This window comes from Hypanus sabinus, chromosome 6, assembly GCF_030144855.1.
Source record: "Hypanus sabinus isolate sHypSab1 chromosome 6, sHypSab1.hap1, whole genome shotgun sequence".
NCBI classification, from domain to species: Eukaryota; Metazoa; Chordata; class Chondrichthyes; order Myliobatiformes; family Dasyatidae; genus Hypanus; species Hypanus sabinus.
In genome coordinates this window covers 165,587,215-165,607,917 of record NC_082711.1, presented here as the reverse complement: position 1 = coordinate 165,607,917, position 20,703 = coordinate 165,587,215, and the positions used below count along the sequence as shown (strand labels likewise).

Genomic DNA, 20,703 nt, shown 5'->3' with positions numbered 1-20,703 from the left:
TTTTACATATAATCCATAATGAATTATTTAAATGAGCAAAGAGAGCTTATTCAAACAATATGTTTACAATATTAATTATTACTGGAATATTAAATATACAACGCTCCTCCCTGCTTAGCTATAAACTCCAATTCAATATAGAATGCATCTCAACTTTCATAATTATACTATATATATATATATATACTACATAAAACATCCCCAGCATAGTAAATTTTAAATGGACCCATTCAGGTCTAAAGGTTTAATTGCTGTGGAGGATTTCTTACTCTTGTGGGATAACATCTTTCCTGACCAGAGAGGTCACCCTGGTTGGCATTTGAGACTTGTGGCTCTGAAGCAATCTCAGGATCTGGTGCCTCATCCTTGGTGCTTGTAAGAGTTGACCCTGAGACTGCAGGGAAAGGCTCTAACAGACTCTATACCTTTCTTCTGGATGTGTTGACATCCTGGCAAGCTGCTGAGTCTGCTGATCTATCCCAGCCACCAGACCAAGCTTCAAGCCAACACTTCCATTTTGACCATGCCTAGATAACCAGCTTGTAGCTCCTCCAGCACTTAGCTCTCAGCTTGGATGGTACGACAACTCTCAATTCCCATGCGAGGCAGCCTCCATCACGTGTGTTCACTCAGCACTGGTAAAAATAGGGGAACTGGGATTTCTGCTGCATAAACCAACCATGTAGACCTGAGGCAGTGTGGGGTGGGTCTTTCCTGGTTTCCCTCTGGATCATATCTGCTGTAATAGGGAGGTTTTCAATTTGCATTAGGGAGAATACGTCAAGCAAAGTGTCCTCGTTTGTAAATTTCTCAGGTATTTCTTTTCCAAGGCTAAACAGGAAAATCCATCAGCATTTCCATGGTTAATCGTTCACTTGAATTCAATCTTATAATTTTGACATCGAAGAAACAGAGTCCAGCTCTGCATTCGTGCCGTTGCTGTTAGTGGAAGACTCTTCCGTGGATTGAAAATGGACAGTAGTGGTTGATGATCAGTAAACTCTCTCCCATACAAGCACTAGTTGAAGGGTTTTATACCCCAAACCATACTCAAGAGCTTTCTGTCAATCTGTGCATAATTTTCTCTGCAGTGGTAAGGGAACATGATGCAAAAGCTATGGGGTGTTCACTTCCATCACTCATACCGTGTGACATGACAGCACATATATCATCAGGTGAGGCATTACAGGATTACAGGCAAGCCTCAGTGGACAATGTGGATCATAATATGCGAGTACAGACTCTGATGTCACCATTTCCTATATATTTTGGAAAGCCACCTCATACTGTTTTGTCCATTGTTACTTCTTTTAGATCTGATTTGGCTGGAGCCTGCTATAGTAACTTATAGATCCTAAAAAGCATCACAGCTGCTTTGACCTTCGGGCATCAACCACTACTTGGACTTTCTCAGTACCAGTGTAAACCTTATGCGTCAATGGTGTGCCCACAGTAAGTGATGCTTGGTTTAAATAATTCATGCTTGTCACGTTGTGCTCTGAGCCCACAATGTTTTAATCTGTTTTACACTGTCTTGAGATTTTGGAGATATTCCTTGTCATCGCTACTAGTAACAATGATGTCATCCAGGTAACACTGAGTGCCTGGGCAGCTTTGCAGCTCCTGGTCCATAGCTTTCTCCCAGAGTTCACTCCAGAAAGGTTTGCAAAGATATCCTCTATCCTGCACAGAGGTATTGATCTACCTTCCGTACTGGATTTATGGTGATCTTAACACCACAAGTCCTGACAGCCCTACTCTTCATGGCTACTGGGACTACAGGCAATGCCCATTGGCTCCACTCAGCCTTGGAAAGAATTCCTTCAGTCTCCATGCAATGTAGCTCACTGGCTAATTTATCACGGATGGTATATGGGACTGGATAGGCTTTGTAAAACCTGTTTGTGCCATTTTTATTTAACACTATTTTACCCTCGATATGTTTGAGTTTTCCAAGTGCCATTCTTGAACACTGCTGTGGCCTCATCCAGTACCATTCTTAATTCACCTTCAGTGATTCTATTGCAGGGGATGTGCCATGCAAATGGTGGTTGGAACACTAATCAAGTTATATTTGTCTCAGCCAATCACGTCCCCACATTGCTGATTCTCCAGTTTTTTACCACGTACAAGTTCGATGTGGCTTGTTGGTTGTTGTGTTTCACTGTTACGAATATCATTTCCACAGGAGTAATCTTTTCTCCAGGATAAGTCCTTAGTTGAATAATTGCAGGTTTCAATTCCTTTAGGTTGTTATACCGGGGATGGCAATGGGGACAAGCTCCCAGTACCTATTAAATACTTCCAATGGAGTGCACCTTAAGTAGCCTCTGACAACCAAGTCCAGCTCCTGGCGTTCACGTAGTTTAGTTATTAAGCCTAGTGGAGCCATTTCTACTGACAGGAGAAGGGTCAAAGGCAGGTTATTGGCACCTTAGAACAAGTCGCTTCAGGCAGATGGGGCTCATCAGCCGTGGTTGACAACTCATCTACGAGAAGGAAAACTCTGATCTCAAACTTATACTGCCTTGCAGCTATAGGGAAGACTTTGAGGGAAAAATCTGGAGCTGGCGTCCCTAATGCAGTCCTACATTGAGTTCAACACTGACTGGCAACTTCTGTGACACTGCTGGTACCAAACTATATCGGACTCTGCCATTCCTTTGGGTTCATCAGATGCATGGAGAGTTGGAGCTTGCTACATGGGCAAACATAAAGTACACTGCAGATGCTGTGGTCAGATCAAGGCATACAAAAAAGCTGGATGAACTCAGCAGGTCGGGCAGCATCCGTTGAAAGAAGCAGTCAACATTTTGGGTCGAAACCCTTCGTCAGGACTAAAGAAGGAGTGGGCAGGGGCCCTATAAAGAAGGTGGGGAGAGGGTGGAAAACCAATCAGAGGAAAGATCAAGGGGTGGGGGAGGGGATACGCAGGAGAGGTGAAGGAGGAATCTAAGGGGAAAGCACTATGGGTAGTAGAAGAAGGCAGAGTCATGAGAGGTGATAGGCAGCTAGAAGAGAAGACATTCAGATTGGTTTTCCACCCTCTCCCCACCTTCTTTATAGGGCCTCTGCCCCCTCCTTCTTTAGTCCTGACGAAGGGTTTCGACCCGAAACGTTGATTGCTTCTTTCACTGGATGCTGTCCGACCGACTGAGTTCATCCAGCTTTTTTGTATGTCTTGCTACATGGGCAACAGCTTGTTCTCCATATCGTACTACCCGGGCTTGCATATCTAGACAGCTAGGATGCATCATCCATGGCCAGCCTTGACCTATGGAGGCCTGACTCACTCAATTCAGTATCTTTGAAATGCCATTCAAACTCATTTTGGGGAATGACTGAAACAGCCCAACCACTGTTCAATTCCATTTTAATTAATTTGCTGTTCAGTTCTGGTATAAGCCCTATTGCTTGCCTATTGTTAGTTTTCATATTGTAAATTATAAGGCTACTCAGTCCTGTGTCACTCTCATCATCATCAGATTTTTCATGAACAGCATGCAGATTAGAGTTCTTCTTGAAAATGCAACTTGACTTTTTATCTTTGTCTCTGCTGTGCAGTCCGTTTATTTTTGTCTGCCCAACACGCTCTTCTGTTTTCTGTTTCCACATTGAAATTATTTTCACGTTCGCTTTCATTCCTGGCTGCAACTCATTTCTGTCCCCAGCTGCCGTTTCCATTGTTACAATGAGTTCAGCTGCTGCTTTAACTGTGAGTTGTGCTTCAGTTGGGAGCCATTTTTGAATGCTTTCTTGTCAGATTCCACAAACTAATCGATCTCTCGGTGCATCATTAAGTCCCTCACTGAACTGACAATTCTCAGACAATCTCTTCAATTTAGACATGTAAACTGAAATGGGCTTGCCTTCTTTTTGATTCTGCTTAAGAAGCCTAAAGCATTCTGCAATCAACGATAGTATTGGTTCCAAATGTTCCTGCATTGATTTGACGATATCAGCAAAGCTCGTTTTATCTGGTTTGGTCCAATCATTTAAACTTCTGAGCAAACTGTGTGCCTTTCCACCCAATGCACCCAGCAAAACTGGCACTCGCTTTTCATTTGCTTCAAAATACTGCCTAATTCACTCAGCATATAATATCCGGTTATCTTTTGTGTAATCAAATGCAAATATCTTTCCAACGTAGCCAGACATCTCTGCTCTTTTTTTCACTTATGATTATCATCACCTGGTACTCAATATTTATGAACCCATGAATTTATTTGTTTTCTGCCTTTTAAAAAAAACTTGACATCATTCTCTTCCCTTTGTGTTACATTATCTTTAGACTCGAACATCTCACTTTTTTTACTTCAATGTCTCACTGAGCTTTATTTTAAACTCAATTATTTCACTGTGCATCAACAGGTGGGTAGCCATCTCCAGTTCGTTTAAAACTTTCTCATCACCGCTGTTATGCTTTGTAACTCCAAGACATACAACTAATCAAAAGAAAAACACGGTGAGGCCAGAACATAATACTTCCCATCCACCATCAGATTTCTGAATGGACAATGAACCAACTCTTTAACGGAATAACTGCTGCCTGAAAACAACAAATTTCCTGCCATATGGCAAAGATATTGAACCTGATTATGATTCTGTGTTTTTGGTATGTGAGAGGAAACTGCAGTGCCTGGAGGAAACCCAGTTAAGCAAGGAAAAACGTGCAAACTCCACACTGTCAGCACCAGAGTTCAGGAGCCACCGGAGCTGTAAAACAGCGGCTCCATTAGCTGAGCCACTGTGATCCTTTCTTATCCTGCCCAGTCCATCTCCTTCCAGCGGCAGTCAGAAATAATAACGGGAAAATCCAGAGGTTTCTCTCATTCATTGACAAAATGTGGATGGCATTGACAATGCCAGAATTAATTGTCTTTTGCTAATTCCCACTGAACTGAGGAAGGAAATAATGAGCCAACCACATTGGTGGATCTGGGATTCCTTTTAGACCTTCCCTAGTATAAGATAGGTTTTCATCTGCAGTCCAGTGGTTTAAACTTCACAATTACTAATGCTAACTTTTCAAACTATATTTTTAGTTGCTGTAATTCAAATTCCCCCCCCCCCCATTATGATGGGCTTCAAACTCATATTTCTGGATTAATGGTCCAGTCCGTTGGTCATGGAACCTGGATACACTTACAGAAGAATAAGACCAACCTTGGGGGGTTTACCACAACAAAGACGGCACTCATGTTTGAAATTATAAAGAACTTTGTACCAAAGAGAGTTATATTCCACGGAACTTAGAAGTTAGGGCATGCTTTGACTGATAATATATGAGGGAGAATTAAGATGCTGGATGTTTTGGGGGTCCAGATCTGAGGTGGTTAATATAACAACTTTCAGGAGTATAAATAGCGAAAAAAATGTATTCCAGAAAAGAATGGTAAACTCCTCTGCAAATAAGAATGATTCTTCATCCATTATCAAATTGAAATCTGAGACTAATGGAATGTTGATAGCTACGGGTATTAAGTAACACAGCAAAAAGTGCTCTGTATATTTAGGGTTTATACCCAGGAAAATATATCAAAACTGGGCACTTATCACACAGAACAGGCTGGAGAGTTAAACAGTTTATTCCGTGTTTCCATGTTCATAACCACTGAGACAAATTACTCCACCGGAGGGATCAACCTTGTGTTGTGACAGAGAACACTAGTGTCCACATTCACAGAAGGATAAGGTAATTCTTGATTTCCATGCCCAGAAGGGATGGATTAGAATGAGTCAAACTTAGTTTAGAACATTACTCTAAAGCTATGTTAAATCTATAACCACAAACCAGTGCATGTTACAGAGTATGAGCAGGAAATACAAGACTGATTGTAAATCCTCTGCACCTTTTACAATGAGTTTATTTTTCAATAGCAGGATGAGAAGGTAGAAACTTAACTCAACCTGAAAGTAAGTTCAACTAAGAGAGCTGAGAGTCTGTTGCTACAGCTTTTATGCACTAACTACACTTCTCCGTGGATTGTCACCTTGTCGTGGTGGGGAAGCTTGTGTGGTCCTGAGATCCTGAGAGCGATGCTGTCTGGAGCTACACTCCTGGTAGGGTCACCCATGCCAATAAAGTCGAGGGTGAGGCCCCTGACAAAGAACAATCCAACCAAGACCTCAGCGGTGGAACAGACGGATGAAGTTACTTCGAACTCGATGGCTGTGAAGGCGGATGAAGGCTGCAATGAATCCATCAGCTCCAATCGTCATGGTTTCCATGCCATTGGAATCAGTTGGTTGATTTGTGAAGTATCGTGTGCTCCTTGGAGTGCAACATCAAGTACACGTTAAACAAATACACACACAGGCGTCTTCAGTGTGTGGGCAACAACTAAAGATCAACGGACTGAAGACCATCATCCTCGACCTCGAGGGATAGCCACGACGACGACTGACTACATCAGCATGGAAACCAGAATCAGTATATTCCAGGTTTAAATCTGTGCAGGATTAGTTCTAAATTCTTATGTGATTGATTTAAATTCTTTTCTTAGTCTTTTTGGTTCTAGCAGAGTAGCCTGTTCCAAGGTGCTATCACAGCTGAGGCCGAGCTTCCACTATGCAGGTATGTACAACACCGAACTTCCGAAAACTCAGCCGGTCCTTATTCATATTTGAAGTCAGAATTAGAATCAGGTTTAATACCACTGGCACAAATTTGTTGCTTTGCTGCAGCAGTACAGAATTCTGGCAAATATCAACTGTTTATTCCTTTCCATGGATGCTGTCTGACCTGCTAATTTCCTCCAGCATTCCAGCAGAGTGTGTTACTCTGGATTTCTAGCATCTGTAGAATCTCTTGTGTTTACTATAAATTACTACAAGAAATATGTAGATACGTATATACATATATATATATATATATATATATATGCATATGGATTGGTTCATTGTCCATTTGGAAATTTGATAGAAGCTGATCCTTAAATGTTGAGTGTGTATCCTCAGGCTCTTGTACCTCCCCCCTGATAGTAGCAATGAGAAGAAGGCACATTCTCTTCTCATAGATCAAACACTTGCAGAATTCATATGTGGCAAAGAAAAATCAAGTCGCAAGTAATTAGTTCTGCTGTTGAGATTTTCTGGGTATGTATTTTTTTTTTGTCCTTATTACAGCATCTAACAGTCCCATGAATGATTGCTTCATTTTTGTTTGTGCCACTGCAGATTATTCCGGGTTATATGACTCCTTCAGGTAATTCATTCTCTATGTATGATGAGCAATATTAAAGAGGCTGGCTAACATACATCCCATCAAATATAGCTTTATAGAGAGGAGATATTAGCTAATTCCATAATTGCCTACCATCAGCGAAAGTTAAAGTGATTTCTCCCTAACACATCTGCGTTGTTTTCTTTCGCCCTGTCACCCCTACTGGGGCATAGGCTGCCGACAGCAGCTCGTCAGTGTCTTCTGCCCTGGGCAGTCTTTCATGTTGTCCCCAGGCGTGGTCTGTCTCTGAAGATTCTTCCTCTCCCGGGGATGGGGTCTTTGGAGCTCTGTTGGTGTTTCTGTTGCTCTGGGTTTTTACGGGATGGGGTTGCTAGCTCCACGCCCAACCCTTCACCTTTTGCGGCCAGGCTTGAGACTGTCCATGGTGGAATTAAACAACAATGTTAAAAGTTGCTAATATGTTTGTGGGCAATCAACATTCAAAGACTGTCATACACAAAGGCGTTGGATGTTCTCCTCAGGGGTTGAGGCAAGCATTATCCTCATAGATTCTTCAACCCTGATCCTCATCCTGGGGGTGACAAGCTGGAAATGTGATCCAATTCTCAAAGTGACATTGTTTAGAACAGGGGGTCACCACCTTTTCTTTTAACGCCATGGACCCCGACCATTAACTGAGGGGTCCGTGAAGCCCAGGTTGGCAACCCCTGGCTTAGAAGGATCAAAAGTGAAATATCATGCATGGTGTTGGCATCATGAAAGCAACACCAATGAGCAACAGATGGGGCCCACTTTAAGGTAGATCTGCTCCAAAGTGCACCTGAGGGAAATCGCAATACATGCTATGCTTGGTAGACTGTTTCCATCCAAGGGACATGCCCTTCCCACACCACCTTTTTCCTCAGGCAGAAAGAGATCCTGGTAAGAACCTGAAAGAACCTGGTAAGTTTGCAATCCAAAGGTTCTCTGGAAGCCAAGAATAATGCATAAAACATGCTGGTTTTGGCTGTTTATTAAGTGTTATAAGAGCGAAGAACAAAGAGAAAAGACAAACAACAATGGAGCCGTGGTTAACTTAGTCTAAAAACTATCTCAAGCTAGAAAGATAACAAGACATTGCATGACAATAAATAACCTATGCAATAGCCAGATTCAAGTGGTGTAATACCTGCTGCAGAGAAGCTTCTAGAAAAATACTAAATTAGCTGCACTACAGTGACTGAAAATTCACCAAACAACTAAACCTATATGCTGTAGGTGCTGTAGGATATAAAAATAGGAGCAGGCATGGGAAAGGTTAAACTTTGAGAGAAATAACAGTTTCACACTCTAATCCAACAGAACCATGAGGAAATGAATCCATAAGACCATAAGAGATTGGAGCAGAATTAGGCCGCTTGACCCATCAAGTCAGTTCCACTATTCAATCATGGCTGTTTCATTGATTACTGATTATATATTGTGATTTGTCAGTACATAAATGTAAAGGAAAATGAAAAGATTGTTATTCTGGATCTGATGCAGCTTAAAAAACACAATAAGCATAAAGAACACAATAAATATAAATACATAAGGTTAGGTTATATGCATTGACTGACTGTATGTCCATAAAGAGATGCTAGGCACAAGAGTGTCTGTACATAAAGTGACTCTGACAGGAAATGATGAAGTTGTGTTGGTAGGGAATGTGTCGGGATGGGTTTAACTCCGTCAACCCCATTATCCTGCAACCTTAATCTGGATATGGAATAAAAATTAGGGTAGCTTTTTTTTATTGTGCCTTTATTGGCCGATACCAATGACAGAGGATTTAAAATGCTTCAGCTAATGGATGAAGTGTTATATCTGCTCTATCGGTTGCCTTCAGGCAACTTAGAAGGAACATTACAATGTGCTGTCAGCTATAGGAGGCCTTTGGTGTGGCGAGGTCTGTCTAATGAAGACCACAACCAGAGTTTCAAGATGCTATTTCTCCCCATCATCCGCATTTAAATGTGTGCTCTATTTAAAGGCACTGTCCACCGTTCTTTATTGAGTGACTAGTTCATAGAGGACCAAACTCATAATTCTGTTGAACTCGTTGATTTTTATTTACAGCAAAATCCCAATAAAGCTTATCACCGAGGTCGGAGAGGGCATTAACCCGATCAAGAAGAGTCATTTAATTCCTTCGTGGCTTGGCTGCATCTCAGTGTTGACATTTCTGAATGTGGCAGACAAATAGAATTTGTTGAGCAACACGCACAAAATGCTGGAGGAACTCAGCAAGTCAGGCAGCCCCCGTTGATGTTTTGCGGCCCAAAATGCCATTTATTCCCCTCCAGAGGTGCTGCCTGACCTGCTGAGTTCCTCCAGCTTTTTGTGTGTGCTGCTCAAGACTTCCAGTATCTGCAGAGTCTCTCGTGTTTAGAATTCGTTGTGCAGTTTGATCAAACGAGGACCTCCTTCCCCTCACCTAACCCCCACTCATACACAACTGGTAGATTCCCTCTCAACAGCTGCACCCAGGGTTTGTTCCTGAATATCAGTGGTTAAGACCATTAAACAGGGTCATGTTTTGTTTAATTTGTTAATCCCTATAAAATCTATCTCCAGCTGCCTTGAAATCAATTTATTTTTATGAGGTAGCTCATGCTGGAGCTCCGCCTGCCCCAAGATGGAATGCCTTAAGAACAGAATCTCTTTGTTGCCATCTATGTGGGAGTCCAAGACTACTCCAGGAGTCACTGCTCACTTCACCTCTCACCTTCCTCCATTTAAAGTGAAATAATTATTCAGAAGATGCTGGCTGTCGGTCAAGCCCAGGTACTTTTCCATAAAAAGGAAAGGATTACAGTGGAACGCACACAAAATGTTAGGGCTCAGCAGGCCAGGCAGCATCTAGAAAAAGAGTACAGTTAACGTTTCGGGCTGCCGAAGGATCTCAGCCTGAAATGTCGACTGTACTCTTTTCTGAGACGCTGCCTGGCCTGCTGAGTTCCTCCAGCCTTTTGTGTGTGCTGCTCGGATTTCCAGCATCTGCAGATTTTCTCTTGTTTGTGATAGGATTACACTGGATTCTGGTTAATTGGGCCTTTGGCTAATTGGGGCAATGACTTATTTGGGACAACTCGTAAAAAACAAAAATTAATTGAAAAAATAGCTGGATTCCCTTTGTTGATTTGGGACACCATGTCACTTAATTGGGACAGGAAACTGTTTCCGGACTACTATTAGTCACGTGCACATGTGTGACCGCTAGATGCCACACTATGTGTAGAGTGAACAGTTTTAAAATAGCATCATTTGTGTGTGTTTGTGTTTAAAAAGCAGTGATTTTTGTCACTGGTAATTGTTGAGAAGTAAGCAGTGAGACAATTCAGAACTGTCTTACTCACTGTGGTTTCAAGCTTCCAGGCTCGGGGATGCTGGAAACGGCTGGGAGTGAAAATGAAACAATTTCACTACTTCAGCAAATTAGGAACTACCATGAATTTGAAGGTGTCAACTGTCATTTTGAATGTTACAATGAAGATGAAGATTTGGAGGAGGCAATCGTCGAAAGCATTGTACAAGGGCCGTCCATTATCTGCACTAGGTATCTGCGCTGATTTTGTTCATTTCCCATCAAAAGAACATGGCTGTGTACACTGGATGAACTCCTCTGCCGATAATCATTAGGAACTAATGCAGTTTTATGCTACTGTAGTTGTATTGGCAGTAGTGTGCTAATTTGCTTTGTATTTCATTTAAATACACAATTTGTTATCCAGTTAGTCCTTTTTATACCTTTTTAACTATATCCATGGAACTTTGGCTAATTGGGAAAGCCACTAAGTAGGGCCAAGATATGTTCAGATGTGTCCCACTAACTAGAATCCATTGAAGCTAGCATGAATAATGGACTAAATAACTCTTGAGAAAGCAATGGATGGAAATAGGAATAGGCCAAGAAGCTCCTGAGCCTGCTCTGCTATTGACAAAGATCCATGGCTGATTGCCAGCTAATTCCCATACGTTTCCTTTCGCTTTATAACATGGAACATGCAGCAGAGAACAGTACAGGCCCTTCAGCCCACAATATTGTACCAACCCTTTAGCCTACCTCAAGATCAATCTAATGCTTTCCTCCCATCTAGCCCACCATCATCCATGTCCCTACCTAAGAGTCTCCTTAATGTCCCTAATGTATCTGCCTCTACCACCACCCCTTCCATGAACCTTTTACACTCTGTGTGTTTTGGCACGTGGCCAAGAGGTTAAGGCATTCGTCTAGTGATCTGAAGGTCGCTAGTCTGGGCCTTGGCTGAGGCTGTGTGTCTGTGTGTGGGTGTGTGTCCTTGAGCAAGGCACTTAACTACACATTGCTCTGCGACGACACCGGTGCCAAGCTGTGTGGGTCCTAATGCCCTTCCCTTGGACAACATCGGTGGCACGGAGAGGGGAGACTTGCAGCATGGGCAACTGCCGGTCTTCCATTAAAAAAAACCTTGCCTAGGCTTGCGGCCTGGAAACTTTCCAAGGCGCAAATCCATGGTCTATCAAGACTAACAGAGGCCTACACATGCTCTGTGTAAAAAAAACTTACCTCTGATATCCCCCAATCACCTTAAAATTATGGTATTTCATATCAGCCATTTCCGTCAGAGCATGCTGTTCCAGTTTTGCAGCTGGATTCATTTGCAGGATATCAGTATCTGAGACCACGCCTGCATTTATTGCCAGTCCCTTGTTATACCGGAGATAAAGTGCTGACCATATTCTTGCTGAGAGAGTGGCCTGCTAGGCAAGTTCACAGAGCACTGCCCAAGGTCACTTCTGCTGATCAGAAAGGACAGCAGAATTCCCTTCCTGAAGGGCCTTGGTAAAGCTAGGTAATTTTGTATGTCAATCATCACATGTCTTCTACTAACAGTTCATTCCGGTCGTTTAACTGAATTTAAATTCATCCACTCGATTTGAACTCATATCTTTAGCCTGGGCTGCAGGAATATTGTTCCAGTAACATAATAACACAGTACTTACAGAATTTGTACTCAGGGAGCTATGACTCAAAGGTGAGAATGAGGGGGGCGGGGAGGGGAAGTGACTAATGTGACCGAGCAAGAACTGGCATCTAGTAAAATCTAAGTGCTTCAAAAAGATTAAGATCTTACGATGTTTTATTTGTCACACGTCCATCAAAACATGCAGTGAAAGGCATCGTCTTGTATCAAATCAAATCAGTGACGGTTGTTCCGGGGGCGGCCTGAAAGTGTCACCAGGCTTCCTGCGCCAAAGTCGCATGCCCACAACTTATTAACCCTAACCTGTCCATCTTTGGAATGAGGGAGGAATTCAGAGCACCCAGAGGAACACCACGGGGAGAAAGTACTAACTCCTTACGGACAGTGGCGGGGCATCGAACCCCTGTCTCACAGCTGTAAGACGTCGCCCTAACCGGTGCTGTGCGGCATAAGAAAGAGGTGAGAACATTTCTAAGGCAAAAAATTAGCGTCCTTGTTTAGTATCTGCTGGGCATCTGGCTGGAAAACTGTCAGTGAGGCACATGCAAACACGAGGAAGTTTGCAGATGCTGGAAATTCAAACAACGCACACAAAATGCTGGTGGAACGCAGCAGGCCAGGCAGCATCTATAGGGAGAAGCGCTGTCGACGTTTCGGGCCCAGACCCTTCGTCAGGACGCTGGAAATTCAAACAACACACACAAAATGATGGTGGAACGCAGCAGGCCAGTCAGCATCTATAGGGAGAAGCGCTGGCGACGTTTCGGGCCCAGACCCTTCGACAGTGCTTCTCCTTAAAGATGCTGCCTGGCCTGCTGTGTTCCACCAGCATTTTGTGTGTGTGTTGTGTGAGGCACATGCACCTGATTCAGTAAGGAGACACACACCAGCAGAAAAAAACAATTCTCCAGGCACTTAAAACAGTTTTGCTGACTCTCCTTTATGGGAAAAGAACAAAAGGTACTTTCATTTGCAAAGTGATCTAACAACACCCTTGGGGGAGGCAGGAACATGAGGTCAAAAAGTTGTGACCAGGTTAGCAGTACAGGGAACAGAAACCAGGGACAAAAGAACAGAATGTGGAAACGCAAGAGTGAATAACAGAGCATGTTTCTTTGCTGTTAGATAATAGAACTTACATCAGAACCACACTGTGATGTGAGAGCAACTGCTCTGTTGAATGGATTGGGTGTCACAGTGGGGAAGAGGTCACAAGTCCACTTAGGCAGGCTAATTGGCAATTATGTGCATATTAAGTATGATAGCCTAAGCGAAAATAATGCCCTCAGAAGTGGTTGCTCCATTATTTTCCCCTTTACATGGTTCAAAGAGGCGATGGCATATCTGAAACTTTGCGCTGATGCAGTTCTTGGAACGCATCTTGGTGCAAGGGGGGAATGGGGAGGGGCAGCTTCCAGCGTGATTGATTTCTGAGAGAGTTGCTTATCACTGCTTTGAAACTAACAGAGAGTAGCTGAAAATCCCCATTGTAAATCTTAAAAACAGACACGCGTCGACAAAAGAACTCAAAGTGATATTTGTCAGCTGCAAAATGGGGCAAACCAGATTCCTCAATGAAATGTTCAATTATAAGAGACAAGATTAATTTTGATGATGAATATCAGACATAATTTTCTGGTAATTTACTGTATCACATTATTTGATAAATTAATTGCATGGAATTGGCCCTTCTGGCTCTTCGATCCACGCCACCCAACAATCCTCCGATTTAACCCAAGCCTAATCACGGGACGATTTACAATGACCAATTAACCTACCAACCAATAACTGTGGCAGGAAACCGAAACACCCAGAAGAAACCCACATACTCACAGGGAGAACGTACAAACTCCTTACAGGCAGCAGCGGGAATTGAACCCTGTACTGTAAAGCATTGTGCTGACCACTATGCTACTGACCCACCCCATCATCTTTGTGATTATCACCTTAAATCAAACCACCCATGACTGACACAGGAATAGAAGATAACCTTATTATGAAGTCAAAGTAAATGTCCCAACCCCCTCAACCTCTTGACTAAAAGAGGATAGCTACACTCACTTGCCCCATCATTGAAATGTTCCTACAACCAATGATCTCACTTTAAGGACTCTTTATCCCATTATCTCATGTTCTCATTGTCTCTTGCTATTTATTTATACTTGCATTCACTCAGTTTGTTGTCTTCTGCAGTCTGGTTGATCTTTCATTCACCTTATTATAGTTATTATTCTATATTCTGAGTATGTCCGCAGGAAAATGAATCTCAGGGTTGTATGTGGTGACATGTATGTACTCTGATAATAAAATTAAGTTTGAACTGTGAACACAAGATACTGTGCAGATGCTGGGGTCAAAGCAACACGCACAACATGCTAGAGGAACTCAGCAGGTCAGGCAGCATCTGTGGAAACGAACGGTCAACGTTTCCATGGATGCTGCCCGACCTGCTGAGTTCCTCCAGTGTGTTGTGCGTGAAGTTTGAACTGTGTATATATTACTTTGAAAGGGTAGTGGGATTCAGTTCTCTTGTCACAGATGTGAAGGAGAATTTTAAAAAATAATTCAATTCTCTAAAATCTCCATTCAGAATTCAGAGCTGATGGAAAGGAACTCTGCAATTATCTCCAGTCTCAGAGTGACTGCTTGACAATAAATGATGGTCATCAGTTCAATATTAGGCAAATATCTACGACATGTTCACTCTGAATCAGTTGCACTTTTTAACATGTTTCGATGGTGCATCAGTAACAATTCCACTACATTAAATTTGGGCAGTGAGCGGCACAGTTTGGGTTGAATTTTTGGGGTCTTTGATTTTAACCATGCTCTTCCATCTGTTTGAAATTAAATGCAAATACTGCTACACGCCAGACAGGTTACGTTGACCCATTAGGTTCTGAGGCCATTCATGCATCTTCCTTGTGCTGTGAGTCAGATATTTAGATTTATGAAGGGTCTTGGCCCAAAACATTGATCATTTGACAGAGAGGCTTTCTCCTCCAAGAGGACCACAACCCTGTTGTGGTTTGGAGGCTTGCGTGCCCTGATAACCCAGACAGCTATGTTGACTGGAATCGGGGCTTTACGTTTCGGCTCTTGGTAGGGTCACCCATGTATAGTACGGGGTTTCAGGGTTATGAGGAAAAGGCAGGTAGGTGGAGATGAGTCCATGGCCAGTTTAGCCATGATCTTATTGAAAGGTGGAGCAGGCTTGATGGACCAGATGGCCGACTCCTGCTCTATTTCTGTATATTCTTATGCCAAACAGGACAAAGGGTGGAGTCCAGACTGAGAGTGGTCCACTGGTCCTCTGGGTTTGGGGGTTCAGCTCAGGGCCAACAACACTGACTGGTAAAACAAAACTGTTACAGAAACAGCAGCGAAGAATCCTTCTACATACATCCGAGTGCAACGTTATTCCCGAGACTCCAACTGGGACTTGCACGACTGTCAGTAGTGAAACCAAGAGGAAGCTACTGACACGATGAAGGAAGCCCTGAACACCCCCAGAGATGGAGGACCTTCATCGCAACTCTAAGTGTCAGCGGCGTAACGGGCAGTAAGTATTTAAGTAATAGATCTGCCTGGCCTGCTGAGTTCCTCAAGCATTTTGTATGTGTTACTGTGTATCTAGATTCATACTGTCAGAATCCACTGACGTCAATAAGCCAAAATGTTAGCCAAGAACCTGTACGCAACATTGCCTAGAAATTCATCTGTGGTGGGAAATTATAATTTTTCAGTGATTGCCTGTTCTAATTCACTTCCAAATTTTATCCTCATAGCAATCAGTGAGATCAAATTTGAAAAGCAGTGCAGAATAACAATCACCACATTATGGTATGAATCTAGGTGAATGAACACTACCTTCTTATCCCTCTTTTGTACTATTTATTTGTTCTTGTTTGTTACTTATGGTAATAAACGCCAGGCCGGATGGATGGATTGGAAAGGCAGGGGGTCAGCTCCGGGCGTGAGGGTCAGGCTGGTCTGCCCGGTGCTCTGCGACGTTTACTCTGCCGTGTGATGAAGTGAGGCTGAGGCTGCGGGCCTGCTCCGGAGGCTTCGCATCAATGGGCTCGCCTTCACTCTGAATGCTGTTGCTTGCTTTCACTGTTTGCACTACTTGTGTTTCTTTCCTCTTTTTTCTCTCTCTGTGCATTGGGTATTTGTTTGTCTTTATTTAATGGGTTCTTTTGGGTTTCTTGTTTTGTGGCTGCCTGTGAGGAGACAGATCTCAAGGTTGTAAAAAAGTAGAAATAATTTTGACAACAAATGTACTTCGAGCTTTGAACTTCAAATTTTTATATCTTGCTGCCAGAAAACAACAAATTTCAAGGCACATGTCAGTGATAATAAGATCAATTCTGATAAAACAATCAATAATAGATTAAGGTTTATTGAAAATCTATACAATAGACACGTCCAATGTGTGATGTGCGTTGCTAGACAAGATCTTTACAAAGGATTCTCTTAGCACTAGTTTATGAAAAATATAAAAGGTATATCAGAATATTTGCCTTGCATAGTACTGCTGCAAAAAAAAATTCGCAACATATGTGAGTGATGACAAACCAGATTCTGATATGGGTCTTTATTGTGGATTGAGAATGGGAAAGAGGCAGGGAGAGGGGAATTGTGCTTGCGAAATGGGGAAGGGAGCAGAAAGCACCAGAGAGACATTCTGTAATGATCAATAAACCAATTGTTTGGAATCAAATGACCTTGCCTGGTGTCTTTGGGGTGGGTGTGTTTGCATCTGTGCCACCCCCTGCTCCTGGCACTCCTTCTCTGCCAGCTGTCCCACACCCCTCCCACAGTGCTCCACCCTTGCCATTCCCAACATCCTTTGCTCCTGCCAGATTGACTAAGTTGCTGACCGCTCCATGTTGACAAATACAGTACTGTAGCGGTGTGCTACACGCAGCACTAAAATAATGACACGGAGTCGGTAAACTGCAGTTAAAGAAGATTTTATTCAAACTTCACAGCCTTGCTTTAAAGCCTCCCTGATCCTGCCCTCCCCGGGCGCGGATGCTGTAGGGGCACGTACTCACAATCCCCCGCAGGCTTTTCCCCTTGTTGGTGAAGCAGACCTGGAGCCCTTTTGGGACTGGCCTTTGTGCCGGTGCGCTGGCTATTTGTGAGCCGGTTCGAGTGCGCTAGGAAGTGGGTCGCCACAGTACTGTGCAAAAGTCTTGGACGTGCTTACTATACATATGTGCCCAAGACTTTCGCACAGTACTACATTTTTATATTTTTTAGATACTATGTGCCCTTGGATGAACTTCTACAATGGAACATGGAACAGTGCAGTAGAGAAATAGTTTCTTCAGGGCTCAATATCTGTGCCGTGTCCTGTGTCTGCACATGGTCTATATCCGTCAATTCCCAGCTGGTTCACGTGTCTATCTAAATGCCTTTTAAAGGTTGCTTCTCTGTCAGCTTCCATCACTTCCCCTGGCAAAGCATTCCAGGTACCTACTGCTCTTTGTGCCCCCAAAATTCCTTTAAACTTTCCACCTCTCACTTCAAAACTCCACCCTCTGGTATTTGACTTTCCCACCCTGAGAGAAAGACTCTGACTACCCTGTCTATGCCAATATGTGTCTGTGTATATGTCTATGAGGTTGTCCCCCATTTTCCAACACTCCAAATAAAACAATCCAATCTGAGTTATTTGGGGACTAATCTGCAGGCACCAAATATAATTTGCCTTTGGGTAGTACTTTTAAAGCAATGGACTAACAGATGGCTTCCATTTTTATAGTGTCGCCAAGTTGACTAAACTGTATCATGTGCTTCACAGGAGCATTCTAGATCAAAATTGATTGGCCCTGATTGTGAGCCAATCAGAGCTATTATTTGAAAATAATGTCAAGGCAAATTATCAGAAGCTGGTGCAGGGTCATGATCTGGAACACCGAACGTCCCTTTGCCTCCACAGATGCTGCTTGACCCACTGAGGTTCTCCCATGTTTGTTACTGTGCAGAGAAAGTTGCTAACTCAGATTTCAGCTGCTGGGAAAACAGGTCCGAATGTTTGTTGATCCACTCGCCTATTTAAACATTATAAAACTAAACAGAGTAGCAGCAAATTCTTCATTTTAGGCACTCCATCAAGGTGAGAGATGACCTGCTCCCGATCAGGTTTTGTGTGCTTTCAGCGGACGAACTAGGCCAATCTGGGAATTGCAGATGTCTCGGGAGCGGGAGATGGGTGATAGGAATATGTGAGTAGTTTACTCCCGCCACCATTAACAGTGGGCACCCACTTATATGGATATAAAGGTCACAATGTTATAAGACTGTAAGACCATAAGATATAGGAGCAGATTTAGGCCATTTGGCCTATCGCGTCTGCTCCCCCAATTCACCATTTTCCTTTCAGCCCCAATTTCCTGTCTTCTCCCTGTATCCCTGACATCAAGAATCTAACAATCTCTGCCTTAAACATACACAATGACTGGGACTCCCTTCTCCAATTTGGATGGTCTTGGGCTCGGAATTCATAGGGATCAGGGGGACTTTGACCCCATGTAACTGGATGTAGATGAAACCACAAGTACAGATACATTGTTGGGAATATCTATTTAGCCTAGAAAGAACATGTATAGTTTATTTTATTCTGCTCCCTAACATATGTATAATATATGGAGATCCACTAACGTTTTATCCTTGAGTAAATCTCCTTCATAACGCTAATTTCTGAATTAACTTACTTTGCTGGAAGATACGGCGAAATTCAAGCTGACACAGTCCGCTTGTAAAAAGTTGATGCCTTTAATGAGTCTCTACAAGTCCAGCAAATCCGGCTGAGCTATGCAACAATAGCTCAATAGTGATTGTCAGAATCACGTGCACTATCGCAGATATATGTTGTGAAACTTCTTGTTTTGCAGCAGCAGTGCGGTGCAAGACATAAAAATTATTATTTGTTACAATGAATGGATAAATTAATAAGCAAATAAATAAGTAGTGTGAAAGAGGGATAATGAGGTGGTGTTCATGGGTTCATGAACCGTTCAGAAATCTGATGGCAGAGGGATGGAGACTTTGTGGGTCTTCATGCTCCTGTATCTCTTCCGTGATGGTAGTAATCAGAAGAGGCCAAGTCCCAGGGGATGAGGGTCCTTAGTGATGGATACCCTTCTTCGACAGATGCTGCTCGACCTGCTGAGTTCATCCAGCCTTTTTGCACGTCTTGATTTGACCACAGCATCTGCAGTGTACTTTGTGTTTACTTCTTGGAACACTGTCTCCTGAAAACGTCCTTGTGGGTGGGAAGGGGTGGGACAGTTTTTGAGCTGGCTCAGTCCTCTGCCCTCTGCAGCCACCCTTGATCCTGCACATTGGAGCCTCTTCGCTGATGGTCCAGAGATACAAGTCCAAGTCTCATAAAGGCACTTGGGGAATTTAAATTCTGTTAAAGTGAAATAAATTATGGATTTAAAAACCCCTCTCTGCAGTGGTGAGTATTAGAACTACCTGGTTCATTGATGCTCTTTAAGGGAAGGAAATCTGTCTTCTTCACTTGTTCTGGGTTATATGTGAATTCAGCCATCTCTGTTGTCTCCGTCCTCTGAAATGGTTTCAATACCATTTATTGTAAGGGAAAATAGAGATGGAGAGTAAATGAGGGTTTTACTCATTGAATAAATAAAAGAATATTTTTGCTTGCTAAAACAAAGTTTACCTTCATGAAAGAATTGCCAGATAACAAGGTCTTTGTAAGTATTATGAACAGTACAGTGTTCATACTATCTTTCAAAATGGCTTTTGAATTAATTTACAAGGTTAGTTGAGTTTTTGATTGCATTTCAACACCAGCACACTTGGAATATGACATGGCTAAATGGGCAGAGCTTGGATACCTTGATCTGTAATTGCCCACTGGAGAATTTGGGGATGCCACTGCAGATTTATACTGCCCTCTTGTGTCTCAACATTCCAGAGTTATGAGGACTTGCCAGTGTTCCCCGTTGCACCTTCAAATCAGCATTAAGTAAGTCTGTGATGTTTTGTTGCTGCTGCAGTAAATATATTGTACTCCAGTCTATAAATGTGTTTGTTGTTTGTGCTGAGGGAAATTACCCCGCTTATAAGGCTTCAATGTTCAGTTTCATCATTACCCCCGAGAAGTGAAAAATATGTGCAAGTATTGGTTGTCATGTATTTGGTAACACTTTTCATCTGAAATGAAGTTGCATAGGTACAGAGATTCTGCTGCAAAGTCATTGTTGCAATGCCCTACTGTAAATACATAGGGAATGCATCCGATATCTACAAGTACATCACCATATCTTCAAAATATTCCAATAGTAAATGGGTATGTGGAGTAAATTATGTTCTTCTCAATTGCTGTGAAGTTCCATTTATCAGGTAATGTTCACTACTAAGATGAAGTATTAAATTCATTAAGTTTAATCATTCAGTTATAAGCAAACAGATGTGTTGGTCTGGATTGTATAGGCCTGAAACGTTGACTGTTTACTCTTCCATAGATGCTGCCTGGGTTGCTGAGTTCCT

The 20,703-nt window shown here is 42.7% G+C and overlaps 1 protein-coding gene across 1 annotated transcript in view; it reads left to right on the top strand.

The window, feature by feature from the left end:
* Nucleotides 1–12,498: 12,498 nt before the first annotated feature.
* ddx52 (DEAD (Asp-Glu-Ala-Asp) box polypeptide 52) overlaps nucleotides 12,499–20,703 on the top strand; it is a 37,860-nt gene continuing 29,655 nt past the window's right edge. The window contains exons 1-2 of the mRNA XM_059973381.1: nucleotides 12,499–12,630; nucleotides 15,546–15,733. The gene's annotated coding sequence lies outside the window, so the exon portion shown is untranslated. The remainder of the gene's footprint in view (nucleotides 12,631–15,545; nucleotides 15,734–20,703) is intronic.